We start from the raw sequence: 13,651 nt of genomic DNA on the forward strand, positions 1-13,651 counted from the left end.
TCATGGAAGTGGACACGATGATAATTTTGGTAATGTCATGGAACACTTCTACGACAGCACATGTATGACTATCTTGATTTTGTCAGAAATTTGTCATGGATGTACATGCATGACAGAAAACGTGACCTATAGTGACAAACACGTAACATCACGGAAGTGTATTTTCTTTTTGTAGTGCATATTGTAGAGACTTGGTGATGTGGAGATTGCTCGAGATGTGAGTATGTTGCAATCTCATAAATTTGGGCTCATCCAAGTACCTACAAGGGTTAGATGACATGCAAGGGTACAAGTATAGATCCAAGACATATGATCATCATCATAAGAGAAATATCAAGGATTTGTCAAAGGCTCATGCCTTGCATGCATCCAAATGGAGTTTCTACTCCAAGTTTGAGGCATCAATGACGTTCAATTCTCCTCTCAAATGGCAAAAGACATTATCATCAAGCGGTTTGGTGAATATATTCGCCAATTGCTTATCGGTACGAACATGCTTAAGATTGATGTCACCTTTAGCAACATGATCTTGAATGAAATGATGGCGAACTTCAATATGCTTAGTTTGAGAGTGTTGCACGGGATTGTGAGTGATCTTATGGCACTCTCATTATCACAAAGCAATGGAACATGTTTCACATATATCCCATAATCTTTAAGTGTTTGGGTCATCCAAAGTAATTGAGCACAACATGAACTGGCGGCAATATATTCTGCTTCGGCGGTGGATAAGGATACCGAGTTTTGTTTCTTGGAGGACCAAGACACAAGAGATCTACCAAGAAATTGACAAGTACCCGAAGTAGACTTTCTATCAACCTTGTCACTGGCATAGTCCGAGTCAGAGTAGCCAACAAGATCAAAAGAAGATCTCTTAGGATACCAAATGCCAAAGTTTGGTGTATGAATTAACACTACTGCAGGATGCTGCTAACGCGACACTACGGTCAGAGACCCTTTGACGAAACTGTGTGTGATGCATTAATCACAAACGGGGATGTAAAAAACTGTCAAAAAGGTGCAAACCGTTTGCGATGGTGGAGCCATCAAACATGGTTCAGATTTTAGTTGCATGTGCGATTCAGGGCACACGGTTAACCCGTTCGAACTGTTTGCGATGAGGCGGAACAACAGAAATGGGCAGCCATATTAATGTGTGTGTGATATACGGCATACAGTTCGCTCCGATGAACTGTTTTCTCTTAGGGAGTGCAACAAAAACGGCTAGCCAGATCAAGGTGTGTGTGATATAGGGCATACGGTTCACTCGGACGAACTGTTTTCGATTAGCGAACACAACAGAAACGGTTCAACTTAACAAGATGTGTGTGATACGTGGCAAACAGCTGACTCAGATGAACTATTTGTGATGAGAAATTACAACACAGACGGTTAGTACAGTTAGTTCGTGTGCAATTCTGTGTGTACAAAAAACTTTGAAAAATGCAAACTAGTTGCTTGCGGTGGCTAGGAGTATTGCACACGATGCATCTGCGAGTACTTGTGTGCGATGATTAGTAAGTTACACATACGTTTCCTTATGTTAACACTTGTGTGATAAATAACACGTGGCACCGGATACGGTATTCGGGTTGTGTGTGTGCTCCACTTAGTCTTCATGCGCTCCAGCGAATGCTTCCCGCGCTCCACATGGGTGAATTATAAAATCCATGCCTCTTCTCTCACCGATTTCCCGCCACCAACTAACGGCTTGCTGCATATAACCCAGGCGGCAAAGCACCGCTGCGACACTCTGCGTAGATCTAGTCCTCACCCATCTACCATTAGTTATTCCAAGCATGCCAGGCAACGACCAAAGCTTCGACGTCGACGCCTACCTGCGTTACATCTTCGGCAAGGAGAACGAGCCGGAGCAGGTTGGGGAGCAAGAGCTTCATCGGTCGGTGCAGGCACCATGGCCCATCGGCAAAGATATCAGCGTGACAGTCCTTGGGAGCGCAATCGACATATTGCAGAGGAGGTGTGATGAGCAGTTTGCCATCCACCGTGCAAAAGATCCAGAGCTGCTCGGCGGCATGATCGATGACCCACCCGAAGAGCCACCGTCACCAGTGCTCATCGAGAGCCTGATGCTCCGCAAGGAATGGGCAGAGGACCTCTGTGATTCAGTCAAGACACAGGCAGCCAACGGCTTCATCATTGCCCGCGGCGGCCGTGTCAACCTCGATCCCGATGATGTGGTAGCCAGGCTCGAGCGCATCCTTGGCGGAGTTGACGTCCCCGACGAAGTAGAACATCGCCAACGTGATATCTTGAGGATGCAGGTGATGTACAGAATTTGCTACCAGGCCAGAGACATGGAAATGGAGCGGTTCCGCGGAGTTGTCATGCATGCGATTGCACGCTGTCAAGCTCTTGTGGAAGAGGCCCAGCAGCCCCAAGAGCCTCCCAGCGCCAGTAGCTCCGTAGGCGGAGGTGGGTCGGGACACTTGGAGTGAACGGCCACAAGGGTGCTATGCTGATCATGGAGTCCGAGAAGACCATCGTCGGAAGGCCGCCAGCTCAGCCTTTTAGACTATATTTTATTACCATTGTATGCATATGTAGGTCGTGAGTGTTCTGGGCCTTGCCGCATGTGGCATTTTAAATTATCCTGAATATGTAAGACAATTATTAAGAATTATTAACCGTTGCCATTGTAAATTTGCCTCAACGGTGAGCAGAGCGCGCGCAGGGGCGCACGCCGCGGCCGCCTCAATGGCGAGCAACCACGTGGTCAACCTTCTGCCATCAATGAATTTTGACCTTGTTTCTCGTCACATTGCAGATTACAACACAATAAGTAATTGCAAATCTGTTCACACCTATCAAACTAATATGCGTTCACACTTAGCACCGGACTATAAAAACTACCCACTCGAAAATTACTTCACAGTTCCTCTCCTCATCACCCACAAAACTGGTCTTTCCTGTCAAGTCGTTCCGCATGACCGGTAGGAGGAGTTTAGGGTGGTCATATAACTAGGCAGCAGAGAGCAAGGCCGTGGAAGCACTAGAGAGGTCCCGCCGTGAAGCCGCAGCAGAGATGTCCTGGCGCGCCGCGGAGCCCTCGAACAATCTCTCACGGGCACGCGAGGGCTCTCACAAGCGCATTCGCAGCGTCGGCCATCACGACAAGACGGCGTTCCTGAAGTCCTTCACCGGCGACGACAACATTCTCGCTGGCGTCACTACGCAGCAGGAGCTGGTCGACGGCTTGATGAAGCTACTCAAGATCAGCGATGCCTCGGTTGACAAGGGGACCAGCCTCGTCGAGCAACTCATGGGTGACAATGCGAAGCTCCTCAAGTTGCTCGCCGAGAAGGAGGAGGAGGCCGCCGGCTGGAAGATGCTGCATGAGCAGAGCAGTGCCTCGGAGATGACGCTGAAAGCGGTCGTCGAGGAACTGATGGGTGGCTTGAGGAAGCTCTGGATCGAGCGCGAGTAGGAGGTGGAGGAATCCGTGGCTGCTTTCAAGCAAAGTCGTGAGGAATTGAAGAAGGAGCTGGAGGATTTCGTCACCCGTTGATCCATCGACGAGTAGAGACAGTAGCGACCCAGATCATTCTCTGCAATTTCCTTCTTCTCTTGCCCCCATGTCTTCTGGGCTTTGCCGCATGTGGCATTTTAAATTATCCGGAATATGTAAGACAATTATTATCTGCGCAATTGTAAATTTGTCGTCGTATTATCCGTTGCCATTTTATTTATGGTCGTATTATCCATTGCCCTATGTGGCAATTTAAATTAGGGCGGAATATGAATTGAAAACACGAACAAAGCAAATGCTGCCATGGGATCACAAGAAAACACCCTCCGTACAGGTGCTTTAATTAACCCATTAATGGAGAAGTTGTGAGCGAGGCGGGCGGCGACTGGGGCATGTAGGTCAAAGAGCTCGCTTCCCGATGAGCATGGGCGGCCTTGTTGCTCGCATGTGTCCCGTCGAGCCTGCGAGGTGGACAGAACGCACGCATCCCGTCGAGCCTCTACGGCGGACTGCTCTCACGCGTTCCGTCGAGCCTGTGCGGTGGACTGCTCGCACGCCTCCCGTCGAGCCTGCATGGCGGACTTCTCACGCTCGTCCCGTCTAATCAAATAGTTGCACGCACACCACCGAGTATGGTTAAATTTTGACACGGTTAATATAATACAACCATTTGCGATATTAACGTGTCATTTTTTTGTTTCAAAAAGGACTTCGTTGGCTACTAATGTGTGTGCCTCTTCTCAAACTAGACGATTTTTTACCATGGCATATATGTGCCATGTCATGAAACCATGCCAAGTTTCATGTTTTTTGGGTGACTTTTTGATTTACTGGGATTTAAAAACCGAGTTCTCAATGTTTTAGGACGACAACAAGTTTGTAATTCATTCCCATTCCTTAAATGAGACCTAAACATGCACCCAATGACACATGTACGATTTCCCACCCATTTTGCTTCACTAGAGCATGTGCTTGTAGTTCAAATTTGAATTATGGACTACATTAAATGCGTAGAAAACTTAGTAATTAGTAATATATACAATGGCCAAACGAACCCTGAACAGTTTCAAATTTCAGCCCGACACTCCTGTTATTCTATGTTGCCTGTAGAAAACAAAGTTCAAGGCGGGAAGAGGCAGCGATTATCATTTTGCCCACAAGAGGGGCATGTTTCCCTACCGGAACAACGAGGGTTTCGATAGGCTCCGGTTTGTAAGAGGCTTGTAATATAGCTTCGCCCAAATTGGACAATTATATGTACCATGTAGTGACACCATGCCAAGTTTCATGATTTCCTGGTGAGTTTTGGATTTACAAAGATTTAAAACCGAGATTCGCAATGTTTGTGGCCAAGCCAGGACGGTGAGACGGTTGAATTCGTTCCCATTCGTTCCATGGGACCTCAACATGCACCCCAAGGAAACATGTACGTTTTTTCTAGCCATTTTGGTGCACTTGAGCATGTATTTGTAGTTCGGATTTGAATTATGGACATTAAATGCCTAGAAAACTCAATTAATAAATAAAAAAGGTCAAACGAACCCTGAAAAATTTCAAAGTTAAGCGCGAATCTCCCATTGTTCCGTGTTGCGTGTAGAAGAAAATATGAGGCTAGAAGAGTGAGCGATTATCATTTGGCCCACAAGGGGACACGTTTCCCTATCAAAACCACGAGGGTTCTTGCGACAGGCCCTGGTTTGTAAGAGGTTTGTAATAAATCTTGGCCCAAATTGGCAATGTTTTTACCACGACAAATATGCGCCATGACGTGAAACCATGCCACCTTTGATGAATTTCTGGTGAGTTTTGGATTTATGGGGATTTAAAAACCGAGATTCGAAATGTTTGAGGATGAGCCAGGACACCGGTATGGTTGTAATTCGTTCCCATTCCTGGCATGGGACCTAAACATGCACCCAAGGACACATCTATAATTTTTTTAGCCATTTAGGTGAACTGGAGCATGTATTTGTAGTTCAGATTTGAATTATGGACATTAAGTGCCTAGGAAACTCAATTAGTGTATAAAAAGGCCAAACGAACCCTGAATAAGTTTAAATTTCAGCACGGATATCATGTCGTTCCATGTTGCCCGTTGAAGAAAATACAACGCGAAAAGAGGCAGTGATTACGTTTCGCCCACAAGGGGAACACGTTTCCCTATCGGAACCACAAGGCTTCTTTGAGAGAAGCTCTGGTTTGTAAGAGGTTTGCAATAAAGTGTCGGCGTTCTGGGAACGGGGGTCCCCAGACTTGCCTGCCTGCGGCCCACGGCGTGGCTAAGCTAGCGGGCCGTACGACCCATCTTCATCAACAAGGCAATCAAGACCTTCGCGAGGGGCCAAGCCTCGCGAGGCGGATGACGCAAGACCTCCTCAGGAGCGGCCTAGCCAGGCAGGCTCACGAGGAGCGGAGATATCAAGGCAAGGCAAACCTCACGAGGCTCTCGTGACGTGAGCCATGACGATCGACACCAGGCGGGCGCAGCGTCCTTGTTTCCTCTTTGGTGCTAAAGAAGCAGGCGCAGGCGCGGAGTACCGAGGCGTCAAGCAAAGGTTTCCATATCAGTGCAACGAGACCAAGACTAGCAGGACGGCAAGACGGAGGTCACCATGGAGCCCAGGACGGCGTCATCACCAGAGCCTTTTGTAGGAGAAGACCGCTTTTGTTAGGATAGCTTGTACTAGCTGTCCCCTTTCAAATTTGCCTGCCGTTGTTGGCTCCCTTCCCGCTCAATATTTGGGGAGAGGACCAGGGCCTATATAAGTAGAGCTAGCCACCACAGTAGAAGAGAAAAGGAAGTGGCGCTCTCACCGCACAAGTTCACCAAGCACAAGAACACCTCAACCTCAGGAGGTTGTTCTTCCCCTTGTACTGCTCATCATCAGCTCAAGAGGCAATCCACCACCACACACTGGAGTAGAGTATTACACCATAACGGTGGCCCGAACCAGTATAAATCTCGTGTCTTTCTGTGTTGCGAGTTCGTCGAGTTCGTCCGTGAGATCTTAGCAAGCTAGGGCGTGGATCGGTAGGAGGGAAAGAACTTCGCGCGCACCCCAGAGTTCAAACCTTAAGGGTTTTGCCGGAACTCGAGATCCGCCATTTGGCGCGCCGGGTAGGGGTGTGTCGTAGCTTCCCTTTCGTTGATCCGTCGCTCGGTCGCTCCGTCGTTTCCATGGCGGACGCTCGCCGCGCTCGAGCTGAGCGTTGGGCTGCCCTCATCGCCCGCGTTGCTCAGACGGCTCCCGTCGGCGGGCCACCTCGTCGTTCTCCGTCTCCCGCCGCCAACGCCGCCACTGGTCCGGCGGGGAACGAGCAGCAAGCATCCTCACTGCACCCATCGGTGCGGCAGGACGGCCGCACCCCACTCCATCGCTGACCCCGGCCGGTTCTTCGTCTCATGCACGCCGCGCTCCCATGGATGCGCGGGCCGCGCTCCTCGCGGCAAATGAGCTACTGCGCTACTGCTCGGTCGACGACCTCCACAAGGAGCGGCTCGACCGCGTCGCCGAGCTCGTCTGCGCCGCAGGGGGCTCCCCGGTGCCGTCCCTCTCTCTGCCTCACCCTCCGCCAGCCACGGGCGACGTGGCCCATGGCGCGCCTCCACCACCTCTGCCCCAAGACTGCGCCTTGGCGCCAAGGCGCGCGGCCCCACGGCGCGATCCACCACGCCCGGTGCCCGCGCGCGAAGAGAGGAGCTGCCAAGAAATCCCTCGGCCGCGAGAAGATGCACCTGCGCTCCCCGCGCCGCCTCGTCAAGACCGTGCGCTGCCTGTGGTGGCGGTGCATGGACCTCATCAAGACCAGGCTCCACCTATGAGGCAAGCCCCGGCAACCACGGCCGGCTGTTGTGCCTTCACCCCCGAGCTGTGTAGCGTCGCCTGGCCGGGCAAGTTCAAACCAGATCTGCCCCCTCGTTACGACGGCACCGCCGACCCTGCGGAGTTCCTACGGCTCTACGAGCTAAGCATCGAAGCAGCCAACGGCGACGAGAAAGTCATGGCGAACTGGTTCCCTATGGCTCTCAGGGATGGTGCCCGCTCCTAGCTCCTGAACCTGCCGCACGGCTCGGTCTCCTCCTGGGACGAGATGCGCGACCGCTTCGTCGCCAACTTCCAGGGCACCCGTGACCGCCCGCCGGCCGCGGCCGACCTGCGCCGCATCAAGCAGCAACCAGGAGAGACCCTGCAGAAGTACATCCAGCGCTTCAACAACACTCGCCTCAAGATCCCCAAGGTCACGGACGAGGCCATCATCTCCGCGTTCTCCGACGGTGTCCGTGACGTCAAGATGAAGGAAGAGCTCGCTATCCACGAGGAGTTGTGCACGTCTCAGGAGCTGTTCAACCTGGCGACCAAGTGCGCAAGGGCTGATGAGGGGCGCATTTCCCTCCTCGAGTAGCCAGCTACGGGCGTAGAGGAAAAGAAGGCCAAGGCCAAGGATGTGTAGCACAAGGAAGCGGTCGTGCTCGCAGCGGAGCCCGACACCAAGCGGGGCAGAGATCAGCCCGAGTCATCCAAGAACAGCCGGCCGTTCTGCGCCTTCCACAACCTGAACACCCACAACACCAGTGACTGTCAAGAGCTCAGAGCCATCCGCGAGGGACGCTTTGGTCGACGCCCCGAACGCAGCGACCGTGGCTACGGCCGTGGAGGAGGACGTGGTGGTGGACGCTGGGACGACCGTGGCCCACGCCAGGAGTGGCATGACCGTCCTCATGAGGACCGTTGGCAGGATCGTCCTCGCGAGGGCGCCTGGAGAGACCAGCCTCACAAGGACCGCCCTCAGGGCAATGCCGGTCTTCCCCCGTTGCCGCCACCGCCAAGGAGGAACGACCACCACCACCAAGACGAGGGGCCTGGGGGCTTCCAGGAGCCGCGTGCAATCGCCTGTATCTTGGGCGGAGCTCAGGCCCCAGCCTCGCAGCGCATCTTCAAACAGTTTGCTCGTGAAGTGAACGCGGTCCTCCCAAGCTCGAGGCCACGCGCCTACTCAAGTGGTCTCAGTGCGCCATCACCTTCAACTCGGCAGATTAGCTCAAGTGCGCAGCCACTGCTGGCGCCCTCCCGATGCTTTGTTCCCCAGTCATCAGCAATGTGCAAGTTACCAAGACCCTCATCGACGGCGGCGCCGGACTCAACATCCTGTCCGTCGACACGTTCGACAACCTTCAAGTACCCTATGACCAGCTTCAGCCTACAAAGCCTTTCTCAGGGGTGACCGACGGTTCCACCACACCGATTGGGCAGGTCCGCCTCCCTGTCACCTTCAGGGAATGCAAGAACTACCGCACCGAGCTCATCGACTTCGACGTCGCCCACATCCGTCTGCCGTACAACGCCATCCTCGGGTATCCAGCCCTGGCCAAGTTCATGGCCGTCACCCACCACGGCTACAACGTCCTCAAGATGCCAGGAAGCGACAGAATCATCACGGTCCCATGTGAAGAAAGAGATGCGGGGTGCTCCCTCGAGCGCGCCTTCCAAGCTGCAGCAATCGACGACCCCGACAGCAGAAGTGAGGGCCCTCTGGAGGCCATCCCCAAGAAGAAGAAGCTGCGCCATGCCGGGCCTCAGGAGGGTGGCATCGCAGCTGGAACCTCGTCAGGATCAGCGCCCGCTCCAGGGGCGCCTCCCTCCGTCACATAGGAAGGCGCGCCCGGCGCCCTCCTCGGGCAGGGCTCGGGGGCTTTCTTTTGGAAGGCCTCGGACCTTGCCCACATCACGAGGGAGGCGCTTGGGCACCACTTGGAGGCGTGCTTCGCGGCAAGTTTCCCTCTGGAGATCACAGGAAAGGGAGCGCCCACCGCTCAGGAGTTCGTCACCAAGACCACTCAGGAACTGCAAGACGCAAGGGTCATGCGCGGCGACCGCCGCTCACGAGGCACAGCCCCCCATCCAGGCGAGGATGTCGGGCTGCGTGTCTGCATCGATGTCCCAGGGCTCAACAGGGCCGCATCTCAGGAGCTCTTCTGGCCTTCGCGCGTGGGGCGCTGCGAGGGTCCACCGCACAGCTACATTCGCATGCCCTTTGGCCTGCCGAGTGTGTCGTCAGCCTATCAGCACAACATGCGGCGCATCATGGCAGCTCAGGAGGCCAGGCACCACGCCGTCCTGGCGGAGATGGAGATGGTCCTCAGGGAACCACCTGGGCCCCCAGAGCCTCCCGAGGCTCAGGGCCCCGGTGGCTTGTGAGGAGCCATTCCTTCGACGCACGCCTTCAGCTGCACCAACTCTTCTTCGTCGACAGAACCAGGTGACATTTTCCAAGTCCATTTAGCTGGGAGCGCCCCTCGGGCCGCATTATTCCCAGGCCGCGTGGGTCCGTCCCTGTGGCGTGTATCCTTTGCTTATGTCTTTAGCTTACCTTGCTGGGGGCACCCCTCGGGCTGCATCATCCCCAAGCCGCTCGGGCCTGACCTAGTGGCATGTATCTTTCTGCATTTACTTAAGCTGGTTTGCCTTCCATGCTTAACCTGCCTGATTGCTACCTGCTCGGTCGTCGCCCCCACGGGGCCTCCTCACACTGGCACGGCGCCGATCCATGGGTCCGTCCCTGCCACGTCGACGAACCTGAGCGGTCAAGCTCTGGCTCGCGGCACGCCTTGCGCACATCACCTCACCAGGCCCTCAGTGCATTCGTCTCCTCACCAAGCAACCAGCGGCAGGCTGGCAACCATAACGGCAAAACCGTGTCTCCCTTTGTGATGGATTACAGGAACCTCATGAAGAAGACAGCGGGCGGCACCCCGAGCTTCCTTTTCCTTCGTGCAATTCGCTTGCGCGTTAAAAGGGGGGCTCCTGAGCATCGCGACTCAGGAGCTCTTACTGGCTCTCTAGCCCTCACCCCTGGCCTTGACCACGGCATCGCGACCTGGCATACCAGCGGCGGCTGAGCTCGCTCGAGGGCCGGGACCTGAGGATGTAGAGCACTAAGGAGAGCATGGGGAGGGGAAGACTCGTGCGGGCCTAACTTAGCTACGATGCGGGGATCTGCGCACAGGCCTGGCGCATCGTGAAGAATCGACCCCGCGCCACTGAGATAAGTCTCGCGCTCGGATCGGCTAATCGTTGGAACCTTAGGGTCGCGGTCATCGCAGCTCTGCCGTGGCCACGTCGCCTCCCTTTCTTATCTTGCCGTAGCTGCTTGAGCGCTAAAGGGGACCTCCTGAGCATCGCGCCTCAGGGGCTCTTACCGGACCTCGGGCCGCACACCTCCTGGCCTTGACCACGGCACGCGACCTAGCATACCAGCGACGGCTGTAGCCTGCCTGGGGACTGGGACCTGTCAGCGTAGAGCAACAAGCTATCGCGGGGTTGGAAAGGGGAGACCGGGCCTTGACAGGACATGCGCTCGCAAATTTTCATAATAAGGAAGATATACACAAAAGGGCATCACAGATCCTTACACACACCCACGGGGTACCTCATGATTCTCCGCAGGAAACGGAAACGAGAACTAAGAGGAATCCTATCTACACCCCCCCCCCCGTGGCGGACGCCATCATCAACAGTGGGCCACGGGAGGCCGGCGCCAACCTCATCCAGATCGGCGGTGGCGGCGGCTGGACCCGCAGCCCTGTTCCGAGCCCGGCGGGAGCTCGGGGGCACGTAGCTGTCGTCGCTCGTCTCCGGAGTCTCGTAAGGCTCAGGAGAGCTAGTGGACTCCCAGGGGTTGCTGCTGCTGGAGTAGCCACGAGCGGAGCGCGCGTGAGCCTAGAGCTCCCCCCCCAGGGCAACACTCTAGGCGGCGGCCCTCCGCATCGAAGACCTTGAAGAAGAGTGTGGTGGCGCCATCGTACTCGAAGTGGATCGCAAGGGCACCCCTCACACGGCAAACCCACGCGACCTCGCCCCAGCCGCGGGTCATGAAGATCTTGCCGGCGGGGACCGCTTCGATCTCTGCTCCGGTCGCCGGAGCATCGCAGTCGGCGTGCTGCAACCAAAGCTCGAGGGGCCCTCTTGGCGGCATCACGTCGTAGAAGAACCGCGGGAAGCGGATCCAAGAGCTTGGGGGCATCGGCGCCCACAGCACAAGCTCGCGCGAGGAGTCCGCAGTGTGGACTCCCGGAGCGACCGCACGCGTTGCCGCCGCACGGCAACCACCGGCGCGGCGCGGGCGGCGCCGCTCGTCGCTCCGCCCTCCTGAGCCCTCGACTCGGGCGTACACAGGTAGCGGATACCCAGGGGGAGGCCGCTCGCACCAAGGCCTCGTCACCACCTGCATCGCCATTTCGTCGCGGCGATGGACCGGCCTCTTCTTTGGCGGGAGCGGCCCCGGATCGTCGCGGGCAGCCTTTCCTTTCTCGTCCGCGGAAAACCTTCGGATGGGCGCCATGTTGCAAGCGGAGAAGCAAGGAAGAAGAAGCAAGTGAACTGGGAAGATATGGGCGACGGGGGCTCCACCCCTCCCTCCCCATTTATAGCGGAAGGAGGCCAACCGGCGCCTCCCACGATCACAGGTAATGATGGTTTTCCTTGCATGTCGCAGGGACTTGTCAAGTCAAGCAGTTGCCGAGGCAGCGTGGGGAAGCGGAGACGCCCACGTCCAATCAACCGCCACGCGTCAACCGAGGCCGCAGGCTTTTGGGGCCCGTGGCGCTCCGTACTTGACCCTTGGCTTCGCCTCGAAGCCAAGCCCGAGCGCACCTTGGGCCCGGGGGCTACTGTCGGCGTTCTGGGAACGGGGGTCCCCAGACTTGCCTACGTGCGGCCCACGGCGTGGCTAAGCTAGCGGGCCGTACGGCCCATCTTCATCAACAAGGCAATCAAGACCTTCGCGAGGGGCTAAGCCTCGCGAGGCGAACAACGCAAGACCTCCTCAGGAGTGGCCTAGCCAGGCAGGCTCACGAGGAGCGGAGATATCAAGGCGAGGCAAACCTCACGAGGCTCTCGTGACTTGAGCCATGACGATCGACACCAGGCGGGCGCTAGGCGGGCGCCAAGGCGCGCAGCGTCCTTGTTTCCTCTTTGGTGCTAAAGAAGCAGGCGCAGGCGCGGAGTACCGAGGCGTCAAGCAAAGGTTTCCATATCAGTGCAACGAGACCAAGACCAGCAGGACGGCAAGATGGAGGTCACCATGGAGCCCAGGACGGCGTCATCACCAGAGCCTTTTGCAGGCGAAGACCGCTTTTGTCAGGATAGCTTGTACTAGTTGTCCCCTTTCAAATTTTCCCGCCGCTGTTGGCTCCCTTCCCGCTCAATATTTGGGGAGAGGACCAGGGCCTAAATAAGTAGAGCTAGCCACCACAGTAGAAGAGAAAAGGAAGTGGCGCTCTCACCGCACAAGTTCACCAAGCACAAGAACACCTCAACCTCAGGAGGTTGTTCTTCCCCTTGTACTGCTCATCATCATCCCAAGAGGCAATCCACCACCACACACTGGAGTAGGGTATTACACCACAACGGTGGCCCGAACCAGTATAAATCTCGTGTCTTTCTGTGTTGCGAGTTCGTCGAGTTCGTCCGTGAGATCTTAGCAAGCTAGGGCGTGGATCGGTAGGAGGGAAAGAACTTCGTGCGCACCCGAGAGTTCGAACCTTAAGGGTTTTGTCGGAACCCGAGATCCGACATAAAGCTTGGCCCATATTGGACAATGTTTTTACCACGACATATATGTGCCATGACGTGACACCATGCCACCCTTGATGACTTTCTGGTGAGTTTAGGATTTACGGGGATTTAAAAACCGAGATTCCAAATGTTTGAGGATGAGCCAGGACGCGGGTACAGTTGTAATTCGTTCCCATTCCTGGCATGGGAACTAAACATGCACCCAAGGACACATCTATAATTTTTCTAGCCATTTTGGTGAACCGGAGCATGTATTTGTAGTGCAGATTTGAATTATGGACATTAAATGCCTAGGAAACTCAATTAGTGTATAAAAAGGCCAAACGAACCCTGAATAAGGTTAAATTTTAGCACGGATATCATGTCGTTCCATGTTGCCCGTGGAAGAAAATATAAGGCGAAAAGAGGCAGTGATTACGTTTCGCCCACAAGGGGAACACGTTTCCCTATCGGAACCATGAGGCTTCTTTGAGAGAAGCTCCGGTTTGTAAGAGGTTTGTAATAAAGCTTGGCCCAAATTGGACAATGTTTTTACCATGACATATATGTGCCATGACGTGACACCATGCCACCTTTGATGACTTTC

The sequence above is a fragment of the Triticum aestivum genome, chromosome 6D (genome assembly GCF_018294505.1).
Source record: "Triticum aestivum cultivar Chinese Spring chromosome 6D, IWGSC CS RefSeq v2.1, whole genome shotgun sequence".
NCBI classification, from domain to species: Eukaryota; Viridiplantae; Streptophyta; class Magnoliopsida; order Poales; family Poaceae; genus Triticum; species Triticum aestivum.